Source organism: Malaclemys terrapin, chromosome 10 (genome assembly GCF_027887155.1).
Source record: "Malaclemys terrapin pileata isolate rMalTer1 chromosome 10, rMalTer1.hap1, whole genome shotgun sequence".
In the NCBI taxonomy this organism is placed as follows: domain Eukaryota; kingdom Metazoa; phylum Chordata; order Testudines; family Emydidae; genus Malaclemys; species Malaclemys terrapin.
Genome location: NC_071514.1, coordinates 39,907,631 through 39,933,598, shown reverse-complemented (window position 1 = coordinate 39,933,598; position 25,968 = coordinate 39,907,631).

The window sequence follows — 25,968 nt, the reverse complement described above, 5'->3', positions numbered from 1 at the left end:
ACAGAGACTCCCCCACACTCCTAGGTAAATCATTCCAATGGTTAATTACTCTCATTGTTAAACATGTGCACCTAATTTCCAAGCTCAATTTGTCTCACTTTAGCTTCCAGCCTTTGGGTTTTGTTATGCCTTAATCTGTTAAATTAAAAGAGCCGACTACTGTCAGGATTCCTATCCTTGTGTAGTTACTTACAGAGAGAGATCAAGTCACCTCCTAACCCTCTCTGAGGCCTGGTCTACACTACGGGTTTAGGTCGACTTTAGCAGCGTTAAACCGAATTAAGCCTGGACACGTCCACACAACGAGGCCCTTTCTTTCGAATTAAAGGGCCCTTTAAACCGGTTTCTTTACACCACCTCCGACGAGGGGATTAGCGATAAAACCGGCCTTTGCGGGTCGGAATTGGGGTAGTGTGGACGGAATTCGATGTTATTGGCCTCCGGGAGCTATCCCACAGTGCTTCATTGTGACCGCTCTGGACAGCGCTCTCAACTCAGATGCACTGACCAGGTAGACAGGAAAAGACCCGCGAAGGTTTGAATTTCATTTCCTGTTTGCCCAGCGTGGAGAGCACAGGTGACCACGCAGAGCTCATCAGCACAGGTAACCGTCATGGAGTCCTCCCAGGATCGCAAAAGAGCTCCAGCATGGACCGAACGGGAGGTACGAGATCTGCTCGCCATATGGGGAGATGAAGCAGTGATAGCTGAACTCCGTAGCAGTAAAAGAAATGGAAAAGTATTAGAAAAGATCTCCAAGGCCATGAAGGACCGAGGCCATAACAGGGACACACAGCAGTGCCGCGTGAAAATTAAGGAGCTAAGGCAAGCCTACCACAAAGCCAGAGAAGCAAACGGAAGGTCCGGGGCAGAGCCGCAAACTTGCCGCTACTACGCGGAGCTGCATGCGATCCTAGGGGGTGCAGCCACCACTACCCCAACCGTGTGCTATGACTCTCTCACTGGAGAAACACACAGGGAAGACGGTTCGGGGAACGAGGAAGATGACGATGGAGGTACTGTAGGTAGCTCACAGCAGCAAGGAAGCGGAGAAACCGGTTTCCCCAACAGCCAGGATATGTTTGTGACCCTGGACCTGGAACCAGTAACCCCCGAACTCACCCAAGACCCTCAGGGCACACAGGAGACCTCTGGTGAGTGTAACTTTGTAAATATTTGTAAACATTACAAAAAAAAAGCAAGCAAGTCTGTTAACGTGTATGGGGATGGGGCGGAAATCCTCCAGGGACATCTCCAGAAAGCTCTCCTGGTTGAAATGGGGTGATTTTATTAAGGGGGACATTCAGAGGCGCCCGTTCCTGCTCTTCTGACCAGAAATGTTCCCCGCTGTTAACCACGCGGTGGGGGGGAGGGGTGAAGTGATCATCCCAGAGAATCGTGTGTGTGTGTGTGGGGGGGGGTGGTTTACTTGTGTTTGTGCCGCATGTTAACCGGGAAACCGCAGCCCCCTCCTTTTACATTGAAACCCCATTTTAAATGGACAACCCAATTCATCCTTGATATGGGAAATGCGCTGCTGTTTGCAACCTTTCCCGCATGTTAAGAAGGTTAAAAAAGCCAAAACACTGTGGCCTACGATGGCTGCCTGCAAGCCGAAATATGCGACCTTGTAATGAAAGAGTGTACCCATTGTTCCCTAAAATGTGTCCTTTTTAACCACCTCTCCCTTCTCCTCCACCAGCTGCAAATGTTTCTCCTTCGCAGAGGCTCGTGAACATTAGAAAGAGAAAACGTAAGACGAGGGACGAGATGTTCACGGAGCTGCAGATGTCCGCCCAGGCTGATAGAGCACAGCAGAATGCGTGGAGGCAGTCAATGTCGGAGATGAGAAAAGCCCAACATGAACGAGAGGAGAGGTGGCGGGCTGAAGACGATAGGTGGCGTCAGCTTGCAGACAGACGGCAAGAGGCAATGCTCCGTCTGCTGGAGCATCAAAGTGATATGCTCGAGCGTATGGTTGAGTTGCAGGAAAGGCAGCAGGAGCAGAGACCGCCGCTACAGCCCCTGTGTAACCAACAGCCCTCCTCCCCAAGTTCCATAGCCTCTTCACCCAGACGCCCAAGAACACGGTGGGGGGGCCTCCGTCCACCCAGTCACTCCACCCCAGATGATCGCCCAAGCATCAGAAGGCTGGGCTTCAATAAGAGTTAAAGTTTTAAAATGCAGTGTGTCCTTTTCCATCCCTCCTCCCCCACCCATCCCAGGATACCTTGGCAATTATCCCCCTACCTCTGTAAGGAACTAATAAAGAATGCATGAATGTGAAAAAACAATGACTTTATTGCCTCTGCAAGGGGGAGGGGAGGGTGGGGTGGGGTGGTTGGTTTACAGGGAAGTAGAGTGAACCGGGTCGGGGGGGGGGGGTTGGAGGGTTCATCAAGGAGAAACAAACAGAAGTTTCACACAGTAGCCTGGCCAGTCACAAAACTCGTTTTCAAAGCTTCTCTGATGCGCACCGCGCCCTGCTGTGCTCCTCTAACCGCCCTGGTGTCTGGCTGCGCGTAATCAGCGGCCAGGCGAGTTGCCTCAACCTCCCACCCCGCCATAAAGGTCTCCCCCTTACTCTCACAGATATTGTGGAGCGCACAGCAAGCAGCAATAACAATAGGGATATTCTTTTCGCTGAGGTCTGAGCGAGTCAGTAAGCTGCGCCAGCGCGCTTTTAAACGTCCAAATGCACATTCCACCACCATTCGGCACTTGCTCAGCCTGTAGTTGAACAGGTCCTGACTCCTGTCCAGGCTGCCTGTGTACGGCTTCATGAGCCATGGCATTAAGGGGTAGGCTGGGTCCCCAAGGATCACGATAGGCATTTCAACATCCCCAATGGTCACTTTCTGGTCCGGGAAGAAAGTCCCTTCCTCCAGCTTTCGAAACAGAGCAGAGTTCCTGAAGACGCGAGCATCATGTACCTTTCCCGGCCATCCCACGTTGATGTTGGTGAAACGTCCCTTGTGATCCACCAGGGCTTGCAGCAGCATTGAAAAGTACCCCTTGCGGTTTACGTAGTCGGTGGCTTGGTGCTCCGGTGACAAGATAGGGATATGGGTTCCGTCTATGGCCCCGCCACAGTTTGGGAATCCCATTTCAGCAAAACCATCCACTATTGACTGCACGTTGCCCAGAGTCACTACCCTTGCTATCACCAGGTCTTTCATTGCCCTGGCAAATTGGATCACAGCAGCCCCCACCGTAGATTTGCCCACTCCAAATTGATTCCCGACTGACCGGTAGCTGTCTGGCGTTGCAAGCTTCCACAGGGCTATCGCCACTCGCTTCTCAACTGTGAGGGCTGCTCTCATCTTGGTATTCTGGCGCTTCAGGGCAGGGGAAAGCAAGTCACAAAGTTCCATGAAAGTGGCCTTACGCATGCGAAAGTTTCGCAGCCACTGGGAATCGTCCCATACCTGCAGCACGATGCGATCCCACCAGTCTGTGCTTGTTTCCCGGGCCCAGAATCGGCGTTCCACGGTATCAACCTGCCCCAGTGACACCATGATTTCCACATTGCTGGGGCCTGTGCCTTGTGAGAGGTCTATGGCCATGTCAATTTCCTCATCACTCTCGTCGCCGTGCTGCAATCGCCTCCTCGCCTGGTCCGGGTTTCGCCTTGGCATGTTCTGGCTCTGCATATACTCCAGGACAATGCGCGTGGTGTTCATAGTGCTCATAATTGCCGCGGTGATCTGAGCGGGCTCCATGATCCCAGTGCTAGCTATGGCGCCTGGTCAGAAAAAAGGCGCGAAAGTAGTATCTGATGGACCAGGAGAAGGAGGGCGGGAGGGAGGGAGGGAGGGAGGGAGGGCCAAGTGACGACATGGCGTACAGGTACAGGAACAGGGAGAAACACAAACAACTGTCACACAGAATGGTCCCCCCAAAGATTAAACTGGAAACCCTGGGCTTAGCAGGCCGTTGATTTCACGGAGGAAGGGGAAGCAAATGAACACAGAATAAATCTATTTTTTACATCTTAAGGTGGCAGCCGACGCTGCAGCATGAGTGACAGCCATACCAGTATGATGATGATGGGTACCAATCATAATATACCATCATCTGCCAAAAGGCAAGGGGCTGCTGCTGTGTAGCAATGCAGCCCCATGTCTGCCAGCCCCACGTCCGCCAGCACCCAGCATCGCCCTCGGCCTCTTCTGGGTGCTTAGCAGACAATATTGGGCAATTGGCAGAAAATAGTACATTATGACTGGTAACCGTCATCATCGAGACAGTAGCATGTCTGCCCAGGTGGCCATGATTGACAGCCACTCCAGTACGACGACGACGGGTACCAGTCATAATATACCATCGCCTGGAAGGGGCTGGTGCAATGCAGCCCTACGGCTGCCAGCCCCACGGCTATCATTCATGCTACACCGTCTACTGCCAAAAGGCAGTTAGCAGCTGCTGCTGTGTAGCAATGCAGTCCCACGTCTGCCGGCACCCAGAGGACATATGGTGACGGTGAGCTCAGCTGTGCTGAGCGGGCTCCATGTTGTCTGCACAGGTAACCCAGGTAACCCAGGTAAAAAGGCGCGAATCTATTGTCTGCCGTTGCTGTGACGGGGGAGGGAGGGGCCTGACGACATGTACCCAGAACCGCCCGCGACACTGTTTTGCATCATCCGGGCATTGGGATCTCAACCCAGAATTCAAAGAAAAGGCGTGAACCGCTTCGCGGCTCGAGCTGTGGCGCAAACGTAGTATCTGACGGCCTAGGGGAAGGAGGGAGGGGGGCCGAGTGACGACATGGCGTACAGGCACAGGGAATTAAAATAAAGAACGGTGGCTGTGCATCAGGGAGAGACACAAACAACTGTCACAGACTGGTCCCCCCCAAAGATTAAACTGAAAACCCTGGGTTTAGCAGGCCGTTGATTTGACGGAGGGAGGGGGAAGCAAATGAATACAGAGAAAATCTATTTTTTACATCTTAAGACGACGGTGCAGCGTGACTGATAGCCCTCGGCATCTTTCTGGGTGCTTGGCAGCAAATACGGGGTGGTGTATGACGATGGTCTTCAGGCCTATTGCACGAGCTGCTGCTCAGGGAAGACTCTGCTAATGTGCGATGACCCGACTTGTAATAGGCCGGCTAACAGTCATAATACACCATTTACTGCCAAAAGGCAAGCCCCACGGCTGCCAGCACCCAGATCGCCGATGAAGGCTACCAGTCTACTGCACCGTCTACCGCCAAAAGGCAGTTAGCAGCTGCTGCTGTGTAGCAATGCAGTCCCACGTCTGCCGGCACCAAGAGGATATATGGTGACGGTGAGCTCAGCTGTGCTGAGCGGGCTCCATGTTGTCTGCACAGGTAACCCAGGTAACTAACCCAGATAAAAAGGCGCGAATCTATTGTCTGCCGTTGCTGTGACGGGGGAGGGAGGGGCCTGACGACATGTACCCAGAACCGCCCGCGACACTGTTTTGCATCATCCGGGCATTGGGATCTCAACCCAGAATTCCAAGGGGCGGCGGAGACTGCGGGAACTGTGGGATAGCTGTGGGATAGCTACCCATAGTGCAATGCTCCGGAAGTCGACGCTAGCCTCGTACTGTGGACGCGGTCTGCCGACTAGAGCACCTAGAGCATTTTATTGTGTGGACATACACAATCGGCTGTATACAACCGATTTCAATAAAACCGGCTTCTATAAATTCGAACTAATTTCGTAGTGTAGACATACCCTTAGGTAAGTTAAATAGATTGAGCTTCTTCGGTCTTTCCCTGGCAGGCTGTTTTTCCAGCCTGCCACTCAGTCTTGTGGCTGTTTGCTGCAGCCTTTCCAATTTTCCCAGCCTCCTTTTTGTGGTGTGGCCACACCAGAATGTGATACAGTATTGCAGCAATGGTCTCCCCAGTGCTGCATATGAAAGTAACATCACCTCCCCTGCTCACACAGCCAGGTTGGGCTGGATCTGTCTAGCTGCTGCTGATGGATTTCACCTCTTTCTGCTCAGGAATAACCCAGGACACCTTAGGACTTTCTCAGATTGACTCATTATTCAAAGTTATTTGCCCATAAGTTTGTGGAGAGTTCTTGCTTTGCTGATTTCCTCTGACACATGCCTGTTCCATGAGCTGCAGAGTCCTCCCAGACCGGAGAAGTGGGGGTTCCATAGGGGATTAGATCGTATTTGAGAAGCGATGCTGTATGTCACAATCTCAAGGAAGGGCTGTGGGACAGGGCTGAGCAGTCAGAGCTGAGCTGCAGCCCTGGGGGAGGGGCTAAGGGCTTCCCAATTCTCACCCCACATGCTCCATTCAGCCTTCCATTACCACAGCTTTCCAGGTGCTCACCACCCTGCTCCTCACACCTGACACTGCTGTCCCAGTGCTCTTCATCAGCTGCTCCCCATGCTCCTAACCCTGCCCCACACTCCCCTAGACACCTCACCCCACAGATATCCTCTGCTGATCCCAAGAGCACTCCCTGTTCTGACCAGCTCTGCTCCCCCACAACCCTCTCAGCATCACATCCCAACAGTGCAACCTCACCCGCTCCTCACACCCACCCGACCTGCTACTTACGTGCTCAAGATAAACCACTGCCTGTACACATTCTGAGCTGGCCCACTGCATGCCACAATGCATCCCCAACCCCATCCCACATGCTCACCCATGGACTTTCCCCATGCTCCCTGACACCTTTCCTCACAGCATTGGCCCCCATGTGACACTGAGGCTCACCCTAATCCTTGCCCTACATGAGTGACTTTAGGGCTCTGTCTAGTGCTCACTATAAAAGCTCCTCTGTGGCAGAGAAACCAGCACTCTGCTCACCGCAGCTCCGGTAAGTGCAGGGGTGCCGGAATGGGGGGGGGCATGGCCCTCCCACTTTTTACCGGCCATAAGGGTGAGCAATGGGGGAAGGGAGTGGAGAAGAGAGAGTGGGGGCAGGGTCTTGGGGGAAGAGGTGGAGCAAGGGTAGGATCTTGGGGGAAGGGGAGGCATGGGGGGGTAGGGCCTCAGTTCAGATGCCAGTGGCCCCCCCACTTTTAGGAAGCTTCTGCCACTTCTGCCTGGGAGTAAACCTGAGGATGACAGTTGTGCTTAATTGACAGGGTGGGGATGGGCTGGAAAGAGCTGCGAGGCTCAGTAAGCCATTCGGCCAGAAAGTAGAAACGGTGCGGTGGGAGAGAGGCAGAATCTCAGAGCTAGTCCCAGGAGAGCACTCCTTCCTCCTCTCCTTGGTCTAAGGGGACAGGAATTATGTGCTATCATAGATAAAGTTCTGCACACAGCTGCAAAGGTGGCAGGGAACGGTAAGTAAACCACAGTAGAGAGTCTCTGGGTGGTCTGTGCGTGCACAGAAGACGAAGGAGTGGAGGTAGGATGGGACTGCCTACAATGGCATGTGGTCCATCTGCGACTGATGGTAGCAAATATCCCCAACGGCCGCTGATGGGACACTTGATGGGGAGGGTTCAGAGTTATTACACAGAAATCTTTCCTAAGTGTCTGGCTGGTGAGTCTTGCCCACATGCTCAGGGTCTAACTGATCACCATATTTGGGGTCGGGAAGGAATTTCCCCCTGGGTCAGACTGGTAGGGACCGTCAGGTTTTTTGCTTTCCTCTACAGTGTGGGACACGGGTCACTTGCAGTTTTTCACTAGTGTAAATGGTGGAGTCTCTGTGACTTGAAGTCTTTAAACCATGATGTCACGAGGCCGACTAGGTCCAGAGGCCCCTGCTGGAGGCCTCACAGCCCTGCCACACTCCGCCCCAGCAGGGAGCAGCCAATGGGGGCCCACCTGGCTAGTATGAGAAGACTGCCGAGCCGGTGAGATGAGTTCCTTGCTGGACCTGGAGGAGAGTGGATAGTGTGCTTGGCTGGCTGAGGGAGCTACAGGACCTTGGACAGAGCAATGCCGGTAGAGGCCCAGGGGAATGGGAAGGAGTTCCTGGCTGGCTGTTGGGATTGCACCAGGACAAGGCCCTAAGGCAGCGGTCGGCAGCCTTTCAAAGAAGAGCCATTTTTTTGTTTTTGTTTTTGTCTTTGACCAAAATATTTTGAGAGCCGCATCACACGCAAAGCTACTTGTACACTTACACAAAGACAGCAGGTATACAGCAAGTGACAAACAAATTATGATTTAAATAAACAAAATAGATGGAATAAACTGGCCTCTGGCGGGGAGTTTGGTACAGGAGGCGGCTCTGGGCTGGTGCAGAGGATTGCAGTGCAGGAGAGGATAAGGTGCGTGGGCTCTGGGAGGGAGATTGGTGCAGAAGGGGGCTCCGGGCTGGGGCAGGGGATTGGGGTGCAGGATGGGGTGCAAGGTGTAGACTCTGGCTGAGAGACGCTTACCACAGGCGGCTCCTAGCCAGCGGTGCAGCAGGGCTCAGGCAGGCTGCCTGCCTACTGTGGCCCTACGCTGCTCCCAGAAGCGGCTGGCTGCTAGCACGTCTCGGCCTGCCCCTTGGGGAGAAGGGGGGAAGCGGGTCTCCGTGCACTGCCTGCGCCTGCAAGCACTGACCCCGCAGCTCCCGTTGGCCGGGAACCAGCCAATGGGAGCTGTAAGGATGGTGCTGGGGGCAGGGACAGCATGCAGAGCTGCCTTCCCCCTGCCAGGGGTTCACAGAGATGTGCCAGCATCCGGCCACTTCTGGGAGCAGCGTGGGGCCACGGCATGCAGGTAGAGCCTGCAAAGAGCCGCAAGGGGGCAGCCAATGAGCCACATGCAGTGCACCTTGCTGACCCCTGTGCTAAAGGAAGGGTGAAGAATGTGCTAGAGCAATGGGGAAGTGGCCCAGGAACTTAGAGCAGCAGTGCAGCTTAGATAAAGGGACATGGCGTGGCTGCTATCTATAGGGCCCTAATTTCCCCCCCTCCCACCATGCTCATCTTAGCACCATAGCTCAACAGTTCACCCTAATCTGTTGTCCAGGAGCTCGCTGTGAATGGCCTCCGTGTTGCTCATCCTCGAGTATTCCCCACATGTTCAACCCACACAACAAGGACAGCAGTGAAAGGCGATGCAGCTCCAGGTTTCTGCCTTTGTAGGAGCTTTTATCCTGGATCCCCAGAGCACTCCACAGCAATTAGCTGGGAAGTCTCGGCACATTACATCAATGCTTGGATAAGCTCTGCTTCCTTCCAGCCTGACGTGAGCCAGTGAATCTCGGTGGCAATGATTATGGAGCTCAGAATACTGTAAAGCTCACAATTTCCTAACTACTCTGCTGTACGGATCAGAGTGAGGGCTTGTAACTGTCAGAACACAGGAGTAAAGAGACCCTTCCAAATCCCACAGTTCTCCTTAGAAGAGAGAGATTAGCTGCAGGCAAATTTGTTTGCAGGTGCCCTGAGAGAGAAATTAATGGAAAGCAGAGAGCTGAACACCTCCAATCAATGCCCGCAGTTTAGGGGATCAATGTGTCACCTCTCCGTGGATCTAGTGTGATTAATGAAGCTCTCTGTTTATTACCAATTAATCCAAATTATAACCATCATCTTGAACCTCAAGGAATGGCATTAAGCTTCCTTCATTGGTTTGCAGAGAGCAGTTATCCCTGCATGCATGAGTCAGGTTTAGAAGCAATTATAGCAAAGTCTGCATGCTTTGTTCCCAGAGGAAATCTTGCTAATGGGACTCTGTCAGCCACATTCCCACCATGTGGTTGTCCTCCTGCCTGGCCATGGGTGTGCACAGCTCCAACTCCTCCTTCCCCTGCTTCCACCATTGCTGGACTAGGTTTGTGTCTGCAAAATCCAGGGCTGTGGCCAAGGGGGCTTTAGACCGAGTTCCCTGGCTCATGTTGTCTGCTGCCGCACTGCTGAGAACTCGCTGCTGAGACGCTGCCACCATATTTCATTAACAAAGAGTGAAGCCGAATGCAGGTTGTCATGTGGGCTGGTAACAGAGCTTCCACCCCAGAGAAAGATTCACAAAGGTGTGTTCTCTTCAAGATCTCTTTAATACACTGCAGGCTCTAGCTATGAGCAGCTCAGATAAGGAATGCTACACAGGGCACCAGCTAGTGGCGAATGGCATTATACAGTTTAGCATTCCATTACATCTTCCCCTTTGAGTTTTACATTCCTACTGTAGGCAGTGGGTATAATAGGCTACGCCTGCCTTAGCGCACCTGCTGCCGACCTGCTGCCGGCCGCCTGGCCCATGGTGGCTCTGCCTGCACTCCACCTCTTCCCGTCCCTGCGCCACCCCTTCCCCAAGGACCCGCCGCTGCCTGGCTGAGTACCTCCTCTCCTCCACTCCACCCTACCCCCCACCTTTGGAGGTCCCTGCTGCTCACTGCATCCCTCCTCTCCTCCATCCTCTTCCCCCATGAGGCCCCGCTGCTTGCCACATCCCACCTGCTGCCCACGATTCCTACGATTTACAAATTTTTTTCAAAATGTACACTCATGCTATCTTTGAAGTTCAGTATGTATCAGTCTATTAAGTGTCTCTGAATCATACTGTTTTTCTAATTACACAACCAGAACGTGTAACAGCTTTGTCATCTGGCTGACCATTAGGTGCAATGACGGGCTGTGGTCATTTTGGAATCTTTGAGTCTTCTTCTGCATCCATCATCTGTAGAGTTTGCTCTGATGGTTCTTTTTGAGGAATAAACTGTAGATGTGGACAGTTTCTGTTGAATTCTCCACTCTTGGTCTCAATAACATACAATCTGGGGGATGAATTATTTTTCTTTGTGACAACTGCTGGTGTTCTCCCTCCTTGTCTCCGTCCAATTTGACACGACCACAGTCACCAGGTTCTAGACCCGGCAGCTCTCTAACTGAGTGATGTCTATTGTAAAAGTGTTCATAAGCTCTTTTTGTCGAATTTGGCTACACTCTTCATGTCTGGCCACTTTGGAGAGAGGTTCTTGTACCAAATCAGAACAGTAGTTCTAAATTGTCTTCCCATCAAGAATTGTGCTGGACTATACTCAGTAGCTGTTACCAGTGTTGATCTGTAGCTCAGAAGAGCAAGGAATGGATCTTTCTGTCATAGGATTTTCTTGGTTGTAAGAGGTACACCTCTCTTAGCCTCTCCATTTGCTTGTGGGTAACGCGGGCTGCTAGTAATATGATCAAAATCATATTTCATTTGGAATGACTTAAATTCCTCCCTGACCCTATTGGATCCCCCCCAAATCCCTGCCCTCCTCCCCAAAGCATGCCGTGTTTCCCCTCCTTCCCCCTCCCTCCCAGGCTTGCCGTGTGAATCAGCTGTTTTGTGCTGCCAAGTGCTGTGAGGGAGGGGGGAGAAGCAGGACGCAGCAGTGCACTCAGGGGAGGAGGCGGAGGTCGAGCAGAGGCAGAGGTGAGCTGGGGTGGGGAGCTGCGGACGGGTGCAGAGCACCCACCAATTTTTCCCCGTGGGTGCTCCAGCCCCAGAGCACCCACGGAGTTGGTGCCTATGAATCAGGGCTTAATTTGTGCCAGGGCTTAGCCCCGGCATCTCTGGGCTTGGCAGTTCCTAGGCCTGGGACCTCTGGGCTTGTCACATCAGTTATGAAAGTAAAAAAACTTGTTTGAGCCCCGGCACCTCTTTCATTACAAATTAAGCACTGGGACCAATGCACCAAGCCAGTATTTTCTGTGATAGTCAAACACCGTTTTCAAAACAGTAGGATTTATTAGTCCGCTGGAACATGGCACTGGATGTCCTTAGGTTAGCATAGATAAATGAAGGTTAAAGCATAGGCTGTTCTGGTTCAAACCAGAGCAATTCACCAGCAGCTGTAGTGAACTCCATTTTCAAGTTCTGTGTCTCCCTCTGCCTTCCTTAGGCCTGGTCTATACTCGGGGTGGGGGGGGGGATCAATTTAAGTCACGCAACTTCAGCTTTGACAATGAGCAGCAGTAACGTATATCTTTCTTAGAGTAGCTTCCATGGTGCATTCCATGTTTTTTTCTTAGGAGGCTATGTTGACATTTGGGGCCACATATCCCAGTAAGAAAATGATTAAAATGCCTGTACATGTACTGGTAGTGATTACAAAGGGAATTTGTAGAAAATAAAATAAAGATGATTTACCATTATAAAACTTTGCCTTTATTGATTAAAAAAAAGCACAGTGACACTCACCAAAACTCAGAGGCTTGCTGGGAAAGGAGGGACTGGGAAAGGGCAGACCCTCAAAACTGTGCGTAGGTCCAGCTGTCATTGTGAAAGTTGTGGGAGGGGGTGGAGTGAAGGGGAAACTGAGGAGTCCCAGAAAGTGGAAAAGAATGTGCGGGCGGAGTGTGGGGAGGCTGGTAAAGAACTGTGCATGTGCTGCAGTGGAGGTCGAGCCCAGACCTGCTCACTCTGCAGCATTATTAAAGGCTTGAGCATTTCTATTTGCTCCTCCATTACTTTTATCATCTGCTCAGTTGTGTCCCTAGCAAATGCTTGATTGTCTTTTCTGTTCTGCCTTTCGACTGCCCAGCACTCCTTTCATTCCCTTTTCTCTGTAGTGGAGCACTGCAGTACCTCGCAGAACTTGTCTTTTTTGCTGTGTCTTGGTCTCTTTCTTATTTGCCGGAGATGGTTGGCAGGGGTGCATGGGGTGTTCCTGAAGGCCACATCTGGTGAAGCACAGGGAACAATGCACAGAAGCGGGATTATTAAATTCAAGCACAACATTGAAACATTTCACTTATATGCACCTTTTGCAACATACCAATCACTTTCTCACTGACCCTTGCCAGGTACACATCTCTGCAAGCACCCAAAACATGGTGAGTGTTGGCCAGGGAGGGGGGGAAGGGGGCTTCACCTGGACAGAAGAACATACAGTCTTTGCAGGGGCTGCGGTGCAGCTTTACAGGGAAATAATTATAAAAATTTCCCACACTTTTCCACAGGCAGGGATCATTCTAGCAGACATCTCACTGCTGAGGGTAAGCAGGGAAACCAGGGTACATCTACTGCATGTTTGCGCTTCCGTCCTGCTCTATATGCAGCTCACCTATATGCCGCTTTGGTCCCTGCACAAGTGATTGCTGAATGACACAGGACAGTGTTGTACAATGGGGGAAAGAACAAAGCTGCACTGCCACGCAACCTGCGGCAGAGGATTACCGAGTACCTCCAGGAAACTTTCCTGGAGATCTCTCTGGAGGATTCCCGTGAGATCTCGGTGTGCATCAACACCCTCACTGCTTAGCTACACAGGGAAATGTCCAGCTCACAGAATCACAGCCAGCCTCCCCCATTTCTATGCCCTGAACCCACCTCTGCACTGCACAAGTCACAGCCACTTACCAGACGTCTCATCTCCTGCTTCTTGCTTGCCGGAGAGCAACTACTGAAACTGGCTAGGCACCTCTGGAGTGCAGAACCGTTCCTGGCTGCCTGCCCCACCGGGCGACCCCGCCGGGAGCTCCACATCCTCGTCTAGCTCCACCTCTTCATCAATAACTTATCCTCCGCCGCCTCCATTCCCTCCGAAGTATCCACGGGGCTCTTGGCGGTGGAGGTGGGGTCATCACCAAGGATACCATCCAGCTCCTTATAGAAATGGCAGGTCTTAGGTGCAGCACTGGAGCGACGGTTTGCTTCCCTCACCTTATGGTACGCCTGCCTCAGCTCCTTTATCTTCACTCTGCATTGCTGCGTGTCCTGATCATAGCCCTTTTCACACAAGCCTCAAAAAATGTGCTCATGGATATCCTAATTCCTATGGGTCAAACGCAGCTGGGACTGCACAGAATCCTCTCGCCATACACTGATCAGATCCAACAGCTCCACAGTGGTCCATGCAGGAGAGTGTTTGGTGCCATGGTCACCTGGGAAGACACGATGAGACCTCCCCACGCCAAGCCAGCAAGCAGGAAATGGAATTTAAAATTCCCAGGCTTGCCAGAGGGAGGGGCAGATTGTTGTTTACCTGGCTGCAGGGCAGCGGAGTTCAAACTGCTGACCAGAGCGGATGGGCATTGTGTGACAGTTTCTGGAGGCCAAATAAAGCGATAGAAGCAGGCGTGGTGACTACACTGGCTCTTTGTCAATAATAGAGGGACGGGAAAAGAAAAAAGTCTCTCGTAAGGATGGAAGTATTTTGTCACTGAAATAGGGCATTTTTCCCAACAAAAGTTGCATCGCAGTGTATATGCACTCACTGTTTTGTCACCAAAAGGCAGTTTTTGGCAAAAAAACTTGGTAGTGTAGACAAAACCTTAGTCTTCCCTGAAAGCAAATGTAATCCTTTTTCCCACACTGGGTAGCAATGCAAAGTAATGGGGAGAAACTGAGGCACACACAGGATTCATAAAAATATTACAAAAAATTCCCACTTTGTCACACCCAGTTATACTTTTGGCTTTGGCAACAAGGCCAAAAGTATCAGGTATATTTAGGATACAGAGGTGAACTAGCATATTAACTAATGTCTTAGCACAGGACCTACATGGCCAAACAATAAAGCTAATTTAGCTCCCAGAAGGGGATGTAGGAGGTGTGACGTAAACAGGCTCTCACATTTGTGAGCCGGCCTATCACTCCCATTTCAAAGTCTTTGGTTAAGGGAAGTCAAAAGGACTCAGTCCCTGATTTGAAAGCCCTGCAAAAGGAAAATAAAAATATTGTAAAACCAATTCAGCGATTAAAACTCTCGGTGTAGATGTTCCTTTTGAAAAACACCAGAGAACCGATTAAACCCTCCAAATTGATTTTATAGGACCACTATCTCTTACACAAAAGGTATGCGAGAGTGGATCTCTTTTTCAAAGTGGGTAAAAGCTTTTCCCTTAAAGGTTAACCCAACTTCTGCCACTGCTAAGGCTCTGATGTTTTCTCTCTGAGGTTTCTCATAAAAAATAACATCAAAGAAAAAAAACGCACCCCACTTTATTGGTTAGAATATCATTTAACAAAAGTTCTACTTCCCTTATCATCAACAGTTTTCAGAGATAGTTGAAAGAACAAATCCAATCATCAAATTGAAAGCTGATAAATGCCCATGGCAATTTGGGGTGTTGGAATTCCTGTCATTTTAATGGCTTTTAGAGTAACTCCTGCTGCCTCACTTGGCCAATCACCTTTTTGAGGTTACGACCAAAAGAAAAATGGAATTATGGCAAACCAGTTACTTCCAAATTAAGAAAATGGATACATACTTGCATCCTTGCACAAGCGGAAGTACAAAGTGCATTGGTATGTAGCTGTTTAAAATTGTGAAAATCCAAGCGAGGCAAACTCCTACTTTGACAAAAAACAGTGAGGAATTGGAGATCTGGTCATGCTTTTATCACATTAGTGCCAAAGCATGGCTATGTAACCGATGGAGAGGGCTTTACCACATCATTGATAAACTCAGTTCCTCTGTGTATACATTCAGAAGAACAGGTGGGAAAAGAGAGATGGATAAAATCTACCATGCTAATTAACTAAAGTTGTACCAGGAAAAAGACAGGGTCCTTGTAGGTCTCTAACAACAATCCAAGGTACTCCGAGGAGGCCAAAATCGGAACTGGCTCACAGCAAAAGGTGCCTCGTGACATTGTTCCTCCTCTGCAGAAGCCTAGATGTCCTGAGTGATGTGTCCATTCTGATGACGGGTTCTGCTCAATAATGATCCAAAGCAGTGCGGACCGATGCATGTTCATTTTCATCATCTGAGTCAGATGCTACCAGCAGAAGGTTGATTTTCTATTTTGGTTATTCGGGTTCTGTAGTTTCCACATTGGAGTGTTGCTCTTTTAAGACTTCTGAAAGCATGCTCCACACATCATCCCTTTCAGATTTTGGAAGGCACTTCAGATTCTTAAACCTTGGGTCGAGTGCAGTAGCTATCTTTAGAAACCTTGTTTTGTCAAATCTGCGGCGAAGGTGATCTTAAAATGAACAACATGTGCTAGGTCATTATAACATGAAATATGTGGCAGAATGCGGGTAAAATGGAGCAGGAGACATACAATTCTCCCCCAAGAAGTTCAGTCACAAATTTAATTAACGCATTATTTTTTTAATGAGCGTCATCAGCATGGAAGCATGTCCTCTGGAATAGTGGCTGAAGCATGAAGGGGCATATGAATGTTTAGCATATCTGGCATGTAAATACCTTGCAATGCCGACTACTAAATTGCCACGTGAAAGCCTATTCTCACTTTCAGGTGACACTGTAAGTAAGTAGTGGGTAGCATTATCTCCCATAAATGTAAACAAACTTATTTGTCTTAGTGATTGGTTGAACAAGAAGTAGTACTGAGTGGACTTGTAGGCTCTGAAGTTTTACATTGTTTTGTTTTTGAGTGCAGTTATGTAACAAAAAAAAAATCTATATTTGTAAATTGCACTTTCATGATAGAGAGATTGCACTACAGTACTTGTATGAGGTGAATTGAAAAATACTATTTCTTTTGTTTATCATTTTTACAGTGCAAATATTTGTAATAAAAATAATAATATAAAGTGAGCACTGTACACTTTGTATTCTGTGTTGTAATTGAAATCAATATATTTGAAAATGTAGAAAAACATCCAAAATATTTAATAAATTTCAATTGGTATCCTATTCTATTGTTTTATAGTGCAATTAATTGTGATTAATTTTTTAAATCATGATTAATTTTTTTGAGTTAATCACGTGAGTTAACTGCGATTAATCGACAGCACTAAAACCAACCCAAAGCAATTTTTATACACACAAACACATATTTATCAGGTATATCCCTATGCTTCTATTTGTCCATCAAAAAACAACCAGGCCTTAATATAGTCATGTGTGATGTTTTTTTTTATAGCTAATCAGCCCATCAAGGGGGACAACTTGTAGCCAAGGATAAAAGAGATCAGATTTATTTAGGAGACAGAAGTGAAATATAAGTATTAATTCATGTTGTAACACAGGGCCTAGAGGTCTTAGTCCTATAAGATATTTAGTTTAGCCAAATTAGGCTTTAGGATTTAGGCTAAATTAGCTATATTATAAATATAAATTAAGTTAATATCTGCTAAGCATGTCTGTTTGTGACAGGTTGATAGTTTGAAAACAGCTGCTGAGTTTGGATAATAATGTGTGTTAGAGATCAGTAGACACCATAAGATGACCTTTGCAGATGGGGTGAAAAGTTGGAGACTTCCTTGAGGTAACTGCCTATTACTATGATGATAAGGGGAGGTAAATGTTACTGAGTATAAGGGGAATTAATGAGTTAGCCTATGAAAAACAGAGCACCCCAAAAGCAGTGGGGTGTGGAAATTCAAATAAGGAAAAGGCATCAGCATAACACATTATCAAATCTGTATCCCAGCCTGCCTGCCTTGGGAGGGATGATGCCAGGGTGACAACCAGTGATAGTGAGAATGATAACTAAGACTTCCGTTTTTTCTGCAAGGCGTGGTGTGAGCAATGCAAATACTGTGCATTCTGTATTAGTCTCACTCTCCTTTGCCAACTTGCAGTGTGTGGTTGACTAGTGAAAGTCACGATTATAGAAAGAGCACTATGTAGTCTCTGTTGAGCATCCTGGTGTCCCCCTTCTATTGACTGTCTTCCCTGAGTGCTCCTTGATCACCTCCATTGTCCAATACCCCACTGGCTCTTTGGCAGGCTTCCTGCTTCTGGTGTACTTAATTTTTTTTATTTTTTGCTGTTAGTTTGTGCCTAATAGAGCCGAATAGCTCTTCACATTCTTTCTTAGCCTGCCTTATTATAACTTGACACTTGACTTGCCGGAGTTTATGTTCCTTTCTATTTTCCTAAGTAGGATTGGACTTCCAATTTTTAAAGGATGCCTTTTTGCCTCTAGCCTCCTCTTTTACTCTGCTCTTTAGCCATGGTGGCATTTTTTTGGCCCTCTTACTGATTTTTTCCCCCATTTGGATTATACATTTAGTTTGAGCCTCTATTATGGTGTTTTTACAGAGTCTCCGGGCCACCTGCAGACATTCCACCTTTGTGACTGTTCCTTTAAATTTCCATTCAACTAAGCTTCCTCGTTTTTGTGCAGCTCCCCTTTTTGAAGTTAAATGCTACAGTGATGGGCTTCTTTGGCCTTTTCCACCTATAAGGATATTAAATTTAATTACATTATGGTTGAAATTACTGAGGGTTCAGCTATATGCACCTCTTGCACCAGAACCCATGCTCCACTTAGGAATATATCTGTCCTGTACACAGGCCTCACGCTGCCCTCTGCCCCAGGGATGTCATGCTTGCAGAACTGCAGATAGAACACACATAACACAGGCATAAATTGCAAATATCAGTAACTTGTGTTCTAAGTCTGCAGGGCTGGGGATAGCACATGGCTGGGGATGGCACAGAGCCAGTCCTTCCCCATCTTTCAGATAACAGGTGCCTAGGGTTGCCAACTTTCTACTCACACAAAACCGAACACCCTTGCCTCGCCCCTGCCCCACCCCTTGTCTGAGGCCTTGCCTCCCACTCACTCCATCCCCCCTCCCTCTGTTGCTCGTTCTCCCCACCCTCACTCACTTGCTCATTTTCACTGGGCTGGCTCAGGGGGTTGGGGTGTGGGAAGGGTGAGGGCTCTGGCTGGGGGTGCAGGCTCTAGGGTGGGGCCAGGGATGAGGGGTTTGGGGTGCAGGAGGAGCTCCAGGTTGGGAGGTGGAGCCGAGAGGTTCAGAGTATGGGAGGGGGCTCTGGGCTGAGGAAAGAGGTTGGGGTGTGGGAGGGAGTACGGGCTCTGGGCTGGGGGTGCAGGTTCTGGGGTGGGGCCAGAAATGAGGGGTTCAGGGTGCGGGAGGGGGCTCTGGGCTGGGGGTTGGGGTGCGGGCAGTGAGGGCTCCAGATGGGGGTGCGGGCTCTGGTGTGGGGCCAGGGATGAGGGATTTGGGGTGCAGGAGGGGGCTCTGGGCTGGGGCAGGGGGTTCAGGTGCAGGGGGTGTGTGAGGGCTCCGGCTAGCGGTGCAGACTCTGGGGTGGGACTGGGGATGAGGGGTTTGGGGTGTAAGGGGGTGCTCTGGGCTGAGACTGAGGGGTTTGTAGGGCGGGAGGGGGATCAGGGTTGGGGCAAGTGGTTGGGGCATGGAAGTGGGTGCAGGGTCCGGGCGGCACTTACCTCAATTGGCTCCCGGAAGCAGCAGCATGTCCCCCCTCCAGCTCCTACATGGAAGTGCGGCCAGGCGGCTCTGTGCACTGCTCCATCCGCAGGTGCTGCCCTTGCAACTCCCATTGGCTGTGGTTCCCGGCCAAAGGGAGCTGCGGAGCTGGCGCTTGGGGCTAGGGCAATGTGCGGAGCCCCCTGGCTGCTCCTATGTGTAGGAGTCAGAGGGGGGCATGTCGCTGCTTCTGGAAGCTGTGCGGAACCACACCAGGCAGGGAGCCTGCCTTAGCCCTGCTTCACTGCCAACTGGACTTTTAATGGCCACCGGAGCCACCAGGGTCCCTTTTCGACCAGATGATCTGATTGAAAACCGGACACCTGGCAACCCTACAGGTGCCTGAGACTGGGTCTGAAGCCCCAGAACTGGGCAGTCTGTGACAGGGAAAGGCCAGGCCTGGAGCTCCCAGGATGGGGCAGTCAGTGACCAAAAAGCTGGGCCTGGAGCTTCAAAAGTTGGGATGGGGCAGTCATTGAATGGGAAAGGCCAGGCCTGGAGCTCCCAGGATGGGGCAGTCAGTGACAGAGAAAGACCGGGCCTAGAGATCCAGGATGGGGCAGTCAGTGACAGAGAAAGGCCGGGCCTAGAGATCCAGGATGGGGCAGTCAGTGACAGAGAAAGGCCGGGCCTAGAGATCCAGGATGGGGCAGTCAGCTGTAGCAACCCTGACCCTGGCACTAGTACCTGCTGCAGCTGTGATGCAGCAGCAGAGAATGCTCTCCTGGGGAGAGAGATGGCCAAGGAGAGGGCAGCTCGAGCTGGGGGCACTTGGAATCCACTCGAAGGGGCAGCTGGAAAAAGCTGTTTGAGAAGAAGAATCAAAATGCTGAGCTAGCAGGGGAACGGGAGCCTGGGTAGGAGGTGAGGTGGTAAAATAAAAGAAGAGGAAAGTAAAAGTAGGGGACTGGGAAGTGAGAAGGAGGAAAGAAGGAAAATAGGAAAAATTTCAAGTCAGGACAAGCAGGTCACTGCACCCCTCAGGGAGATCACAGCCAGAGCAACTACAGAAGTCTTCTAGCATGACTTTGTCCAGTCCTACGGCTGCCCCACAGACCAAGGCACGCCCTTCAAGTCACAGATGTTCAAAGAATTGCACTGTCTGCACAGCAGGCCCAAGCTATGGACAACAACCTACCACCCACAAGGCAATGAGCAAGCCAACCAGACACTGTGTAGCGGGGCTGACGACCCTGTCAGAGATGCAGTAGAGATATAGGCCTTCCTACCTGCTGGAGCTGACCTACATGTATGGTGCACATCGCCACTAAAGACATCCACTACTTCCTGAGATTCAGCAAGCAAGGCTGGCTGCTGATAGACATCACCTTGGGCATCTAACTGGGGACTGCAGGGAACCAGAGTCCAGGGGCCCCAGAATGGGTCCATGAGCATCACCAATGCCTTTGTGAGCCAGACCAGATCTTAGCCACTAACATGGGCCAAGCCCGAAACTGACAGAAACAGAGTTATGACAGACGTACTGGAGCCAAGCCATAGACACTGGGGGATCAGGCCCTATTCAAGCAGCAGAGGTGCTCCAAACTGGGTGCAGCCTGAGGCCTCAAACCACACACAGTCTGTGGGATCCCCTACCCCAAATGGCTGGTATGCAGGATCCGAGTAGAGGCTGCCGCTAAGCCAGAGACGGTGGTCCACTGGAACATGCTCAGGCTGTGCCACTTTGACCCCAAGCCAGAGAACAGGGTGGGGGAAGGAGATCATAGTCACAGTGACCAGGAGGCAGGGCCAGGAGTCACTGGGCTCCCACTAGTGGGGTGGATTAACCTGGAGGGATCCCACCAGAAGCACCATACTCTGATTCTGGCCCTGAGGTGGGGGAGGAGCAGAGAAGGCAGGAGGCAGCCAAGCCTGACCATGGGGCAGAGGTAGAAGAAAGCAATGAGGCAAGAGCACCCCAATGTTCTCAAAGGCAAAATGGGGGGACCCCCTCCCACCTGACTGACAGCAGTGCTGAGAGTGGCCAAGCCATGGGGTGTGCCCACTCCCTGAGGACAGTGGTGGCAGCTGTGAGCTGGCAAGAGCGCCCCTTCCCCTTCCCCCTTTTCTGTCCCCACAGCAGGCTATGGCACACTTAGCCCTATGGAGGATGCTTTCCGAGTCAGGAGGTTGGGCTGGCACCCCTGGCCTGGCCCACTGTGCCAGTTTGGTCCAACACTCCCATGTCCCTTCTGTCCCTCTGCAGCCAGAGGGACTCCATCCCCTTCCAAAGGAGATGGCTAGATCGCACCTTCTCAAGCTGCCACCTGGGATGAACCACTCTGCTTTGGTCACTGTAGAGAATGGGGACACATGCATTTTCCTTCAGCAAGACTGGGGCCTTCCCTGCCCCGTCCAACTCCCACATGTCCAGAGCCCTGGCAGGCTGGTCACTCCAGTACAACATCGAGGCCCCCTGGTGCCATCTACACTTTCTTGTGTGTCATTATTTATAACCCTCATTCATCAGGCCCACGTCAGGGCACCCATTAGCTCTTGGAAAGATATGGAGTGTGTGTGTGTGAGAGAGAGATGGATTGGGTGGCTGGCTGGCTGGTAAAGCAGGCAGTAGTTTAGTGGTTTTGTGGGTGGGTGTGATGGGATGGACTAGGTCCAGAGACCCCTCCTGGAGGGGAGGCCTGCCTTACCCTGCCCCAGAAAAGAGCAAAGGGGAAGTCCTCCAGGCAGCCTCGAGTGGCTGCAGGGGAAGCAGCTAATCAGAAAGGCTGCAGGGAGCAGCCAATCAGGGCCCAGGAGGGCCCTATCCAAAGGAGCTGCAGGGCTAGTGTGAGATCAGTTTCTTGCTGCAGCTAGAGTAGTGCAGGTGGTGCTCCTGGCTGGCTAAAGGGACCTGCAGCACAACGGACAGCTCAGTGCTAGTAGGGACTAGGGGCGTGAAGAGGGAGTGCCTGGCTGGCTGCTGGGCCTGAGTTTAGAAGAGCCCTGAGTTAAAGGTAATGCACCAGTGAAGGCTGGGCCTATGGGGAAGCTGCCCAGGGAACTGAAGGTAGTTTTGCTAAGGGGACATGGGTGGTGCACAGCTGCTTATTATTAGGGTCCCTGGGCTGGGACCCAGAGGAGTGGGCAGGCCTAGATTTCTTCCCCCACCCTCCCCCCCATAGGCTATTGGGGGAAGGGCCTACAACTGGACAGTGGTAACCCCCCCACCACCCGAAAGGAACTGAACTGTCAGGAGGCTGAGCTGGGGCCAGAACTGACTAAGGGTGAAACCATCGCCTCCTGGGATGAAGCCCTGGGGATATGGCCTGAGACCAGGGCCAGGACTGGTTTAAAGACTGCAGATACATGTGATGAGAAGGGATGCTTGTGGGAGGTGTGTGCCATGCTGTTAGAGGGACAGTGTGTGTGCAGTGGGTCTGTCTTGGTGGGAGGGGAAGCAAGCAGTAGAATTCTGAATGAGAGATGAAGTGGCAGAGCCCAGGGAAAGCTGATATGGCCCTGGGGGTCAGTGTGCCCATGCAGAATTCCTCAGCCATGGGCACAGAGTCACAGATTCTAAGGCCAGGAGGGACTATTGTGATCATCTAGTCTAACCTCCTGTATAACACAGGCCAGAGACCTGCCCCCAAATAATTCCTAGTGCAGATCTCTGAGAAAAACATCCAGTCTTGATTGAAAAATTGTCAGTGATAGACTCCACCACTACTCTCAGTAAGTTGCTCCAATTATTAATGACTCTCACTGTTAAAAAATGTACACCTTATTTCTAGTCTGAATTTGTCTAGCTTCAACTTCCACCCATTGGATGGAGTTAGACCTTTGTCTGCTAGATTGAAGAGCCCACTGTTAAATATTTGTTCCCCATGTGGGTACTTAGTCTGTGATCAAGACGCCCCTTTACCTTCTCTGTGTTAAGCAAAATGGACTGAGCTCCTTGAATCTACCACTACAAGGCAGGATTTCAAATCCTTTAATCATTCCCATGGCTCTTCTCTGAACCTTCTCCAATTTGTTAACATACTGCTTGAATTGTGAGCACTAGACCTGGACACCCTATTCCAGCAGCTGTTAGACCAGAGAAAATATGGAAGTAAAATAACCTCTTTACTCCTACTCAAGATTCCCCTGTTTATGCATCCCAGGATCACATTAGCTCTTCTGACAACAGCATCGCACTGGGAGCTCATGTTTAGCTGATTATCCACCACACCCCCTTAATCTTTTTCAGAGTCACTGCTTCCCAGGATAGAGTCCCCCATCCTGTAAGTATGGCCTACATTGCTCCCATATGTATACATTGACATTTGGCTGTGTTAAAATGCATATTGTTGGCTTGTGCCCAATTTACCAAGTGATCCAGATCCTGTCCTCTTCTCTAGTTACCACTGCCCCAATTTTTGTGTCATCTACGAACTTTATCGGTGATGATTTTATGTTTTCTTCCAAGTCCTTGATAAAGATGTTAAGTTGCATAGGGCCACTAGGAACAGACCCATTAGATGACAATTCCCCATTACATGTTGAGACCTATCAGTTAGCCAGTTTTTAACCCATTCAATGTGTGCTGTTAATTTTATATTCTAGTTTTTAAAATCAAAATGTGAAGTGTGTCCCTACCTTTTGCTGCGATTGCTCTGGGGAGGCCCAGCTAGTGCACACTGCAGTGGGTTTGCCCCGTGTGAGCCAGGCAGCATCCTCGGCCATGTGCTGAACCATGCCTGTCTCTCAAGGGATGGGGATGGTGTGAGCATGGGAAGATGAGGGGGAGGTACCATAACAGGAGGGCAGGAGTGATCCCTCGCCCACATACATGCCTCCTACGACCCTGAAAACCTTGCTCCCACCTTCCTCCCTCCCACCCAAGCTCCAGAGTCCTTTGTAGTCTTACCTCTCTTGGGGTGCTGAGCCTGGGGGGACAGGGCTCCCCAGCTGCCTGGAGCGTGGTTTTCTCTGTTTGCACCCCCACTGCTGGCATTGGAATGCGTGTGTCCTCTCAGCATCTAGAATCATAGATTCATGGAAATGGAGGGCTGGAACGGACCTTGAGAGGTCATCAAGTCTGGCCCCCCCACTGCCTTCCCCTGGCTCATGGCCACACACCAGATCCCGTGCCGGAGCAGGCTGTGCACATGTGGAGCCGCCAGGGCCTCTCTCTCTGCTCAGGGAGTGGAGGTGCTAGCTTCATCAATGCATAAGCACAGTCCCTGACCATAACCATGCAGGGCTGGGTGGTGAGTGGCAGGTCCCAGGGGAAAGTCTCTGCACTGAGCTGCCCTCTGCCTGGGCTGGGGCTGGTGCAGATAAGGATGCCTGGACCTGGCAAAGGATGGAAGTAGGTTCTGCAGTCAGTGCAGCCTGGCCCCTCCCTCTTGACTGGGGCATTAGTGCTCCTCAGTTGGGCAGGGAGCACAGGCAACCTCCTTCTAGCCCTTGATTACCCGGCCCATGCCCCTCCGCATCACCTCACAGGCCCTGCCTGACTCCCTTTTGCTCCGAGCCTGGTGTGGAGACTGTCTCCCGCCAGCCAAGTCTGTTAGTGGGAGCTACTGCAGCATATCCCAGATGCCTGAGAGCTGAGCCCCCTTCAGGGTAATGAACCGCTGCCTGCAGCACCTCCCCTTTCTGGTGAAATTGTACTGCCCTGGCATTGGGAATTGTGTCCCTGAGTATCCTAGCCAGGTGAGGAAGGCAGCGGAATTCAGGCTATCCTGTTATCAACCCCACACTGACCCCAGCTCCCCTAGTCTCACTGAGCAGTGATGCCTACTGCTTGGTGCCAACAGTCACCCTCCCCAGCAAAAGGTGACCACCATGGGGCCCCTCGGACTCCTCACAGGGGCTCAGATACCCAGTCACCCCTCCCCATAGGCTCAGATACACAGCTGCCCCCCTGAGGCGGAGGGGGGCTCAGATACACAGCTGGGAAAGAGGGAGGGAAAAGCGAAGCAGAGAGGGAATTTGGGAGTAGGGTGATTTGGGTGGGGGGGGTTGTGCCATGTCAACTCGCCTGGCTCCTGGGACCATCTCAGCCAGAGCTGCATGCATCCCCTCCATTGCAAAATTCCCCCCAGGGGATCAGAAACTGAGTCCAGCTAGAAACATGACCCATCCCTGTATCAGCGCTGATCGCTCCCTGGGTCCCACAGCCCCCAACCAGGATGCAAGCAACACCAAACGGCGCTTGCCAGGCCAGGCCAGCACCTCAGCCATCCACACAGGAGTCAATCGGGACAAATCCAAAGCAGCGACAGGCACCAGGTCACTACCCAGAGCTGTCATGCAGAGACCTTGCCCTGGTGATGGGCGGACCTGAGGCTGGCACTCACCAGATACAGACTCGGGGGTCATCACCCAGAGGTGGGAGCGGGAGACACAAAGTGCAGTGTGGGCCCAGAGGAGCCATTGTGCAGGCAGGGCCACTGAGACAGATACCGCATCCCAACACAAAGCACTGCAAGATGTCTCAGTAAAGAGTGAGTAGGAAAAGCTGCATCCAGCCTTGGCATGTGGCGTTGCATTAGGGGTCACCTGCTGCCAGGTGAAGGACAGGGGCCAGTGACACCTGGACAGGGGATCAGCCTCTAAGGGCAGCAAATGACCAAATGGGGGTAGCGGGCTGACAGAGGGTCTCTTGCTTTGGCAGCACTTGTCTAGCTTGCTTTGCAGCCAATAAAGTCTCTCTGGGCTGAGTGAAATTGGCCACAAGGTGGCAGTGTGACAGTGTCACCTGCACATGGGGTTTCCTTGCACCTCTTGGGTCTGTCTCAGGGTGGGCTAGTTACTCTTGAAATGCTGCGGTGCTTCAGTGTAGACAGTATCTAGGCTGACAGGAGGGGTTCTCCCATTGGCATAGGTAAGGCACTTCACTGAGAGGCCGTAGCTAGGTGGATGGAAGAACTCTTCTGTTGACTAGCACTGTCTACACAAGGGTTTAGGTCGGTTTAATTCACTCAGAGGTGTGGATTTTTCAC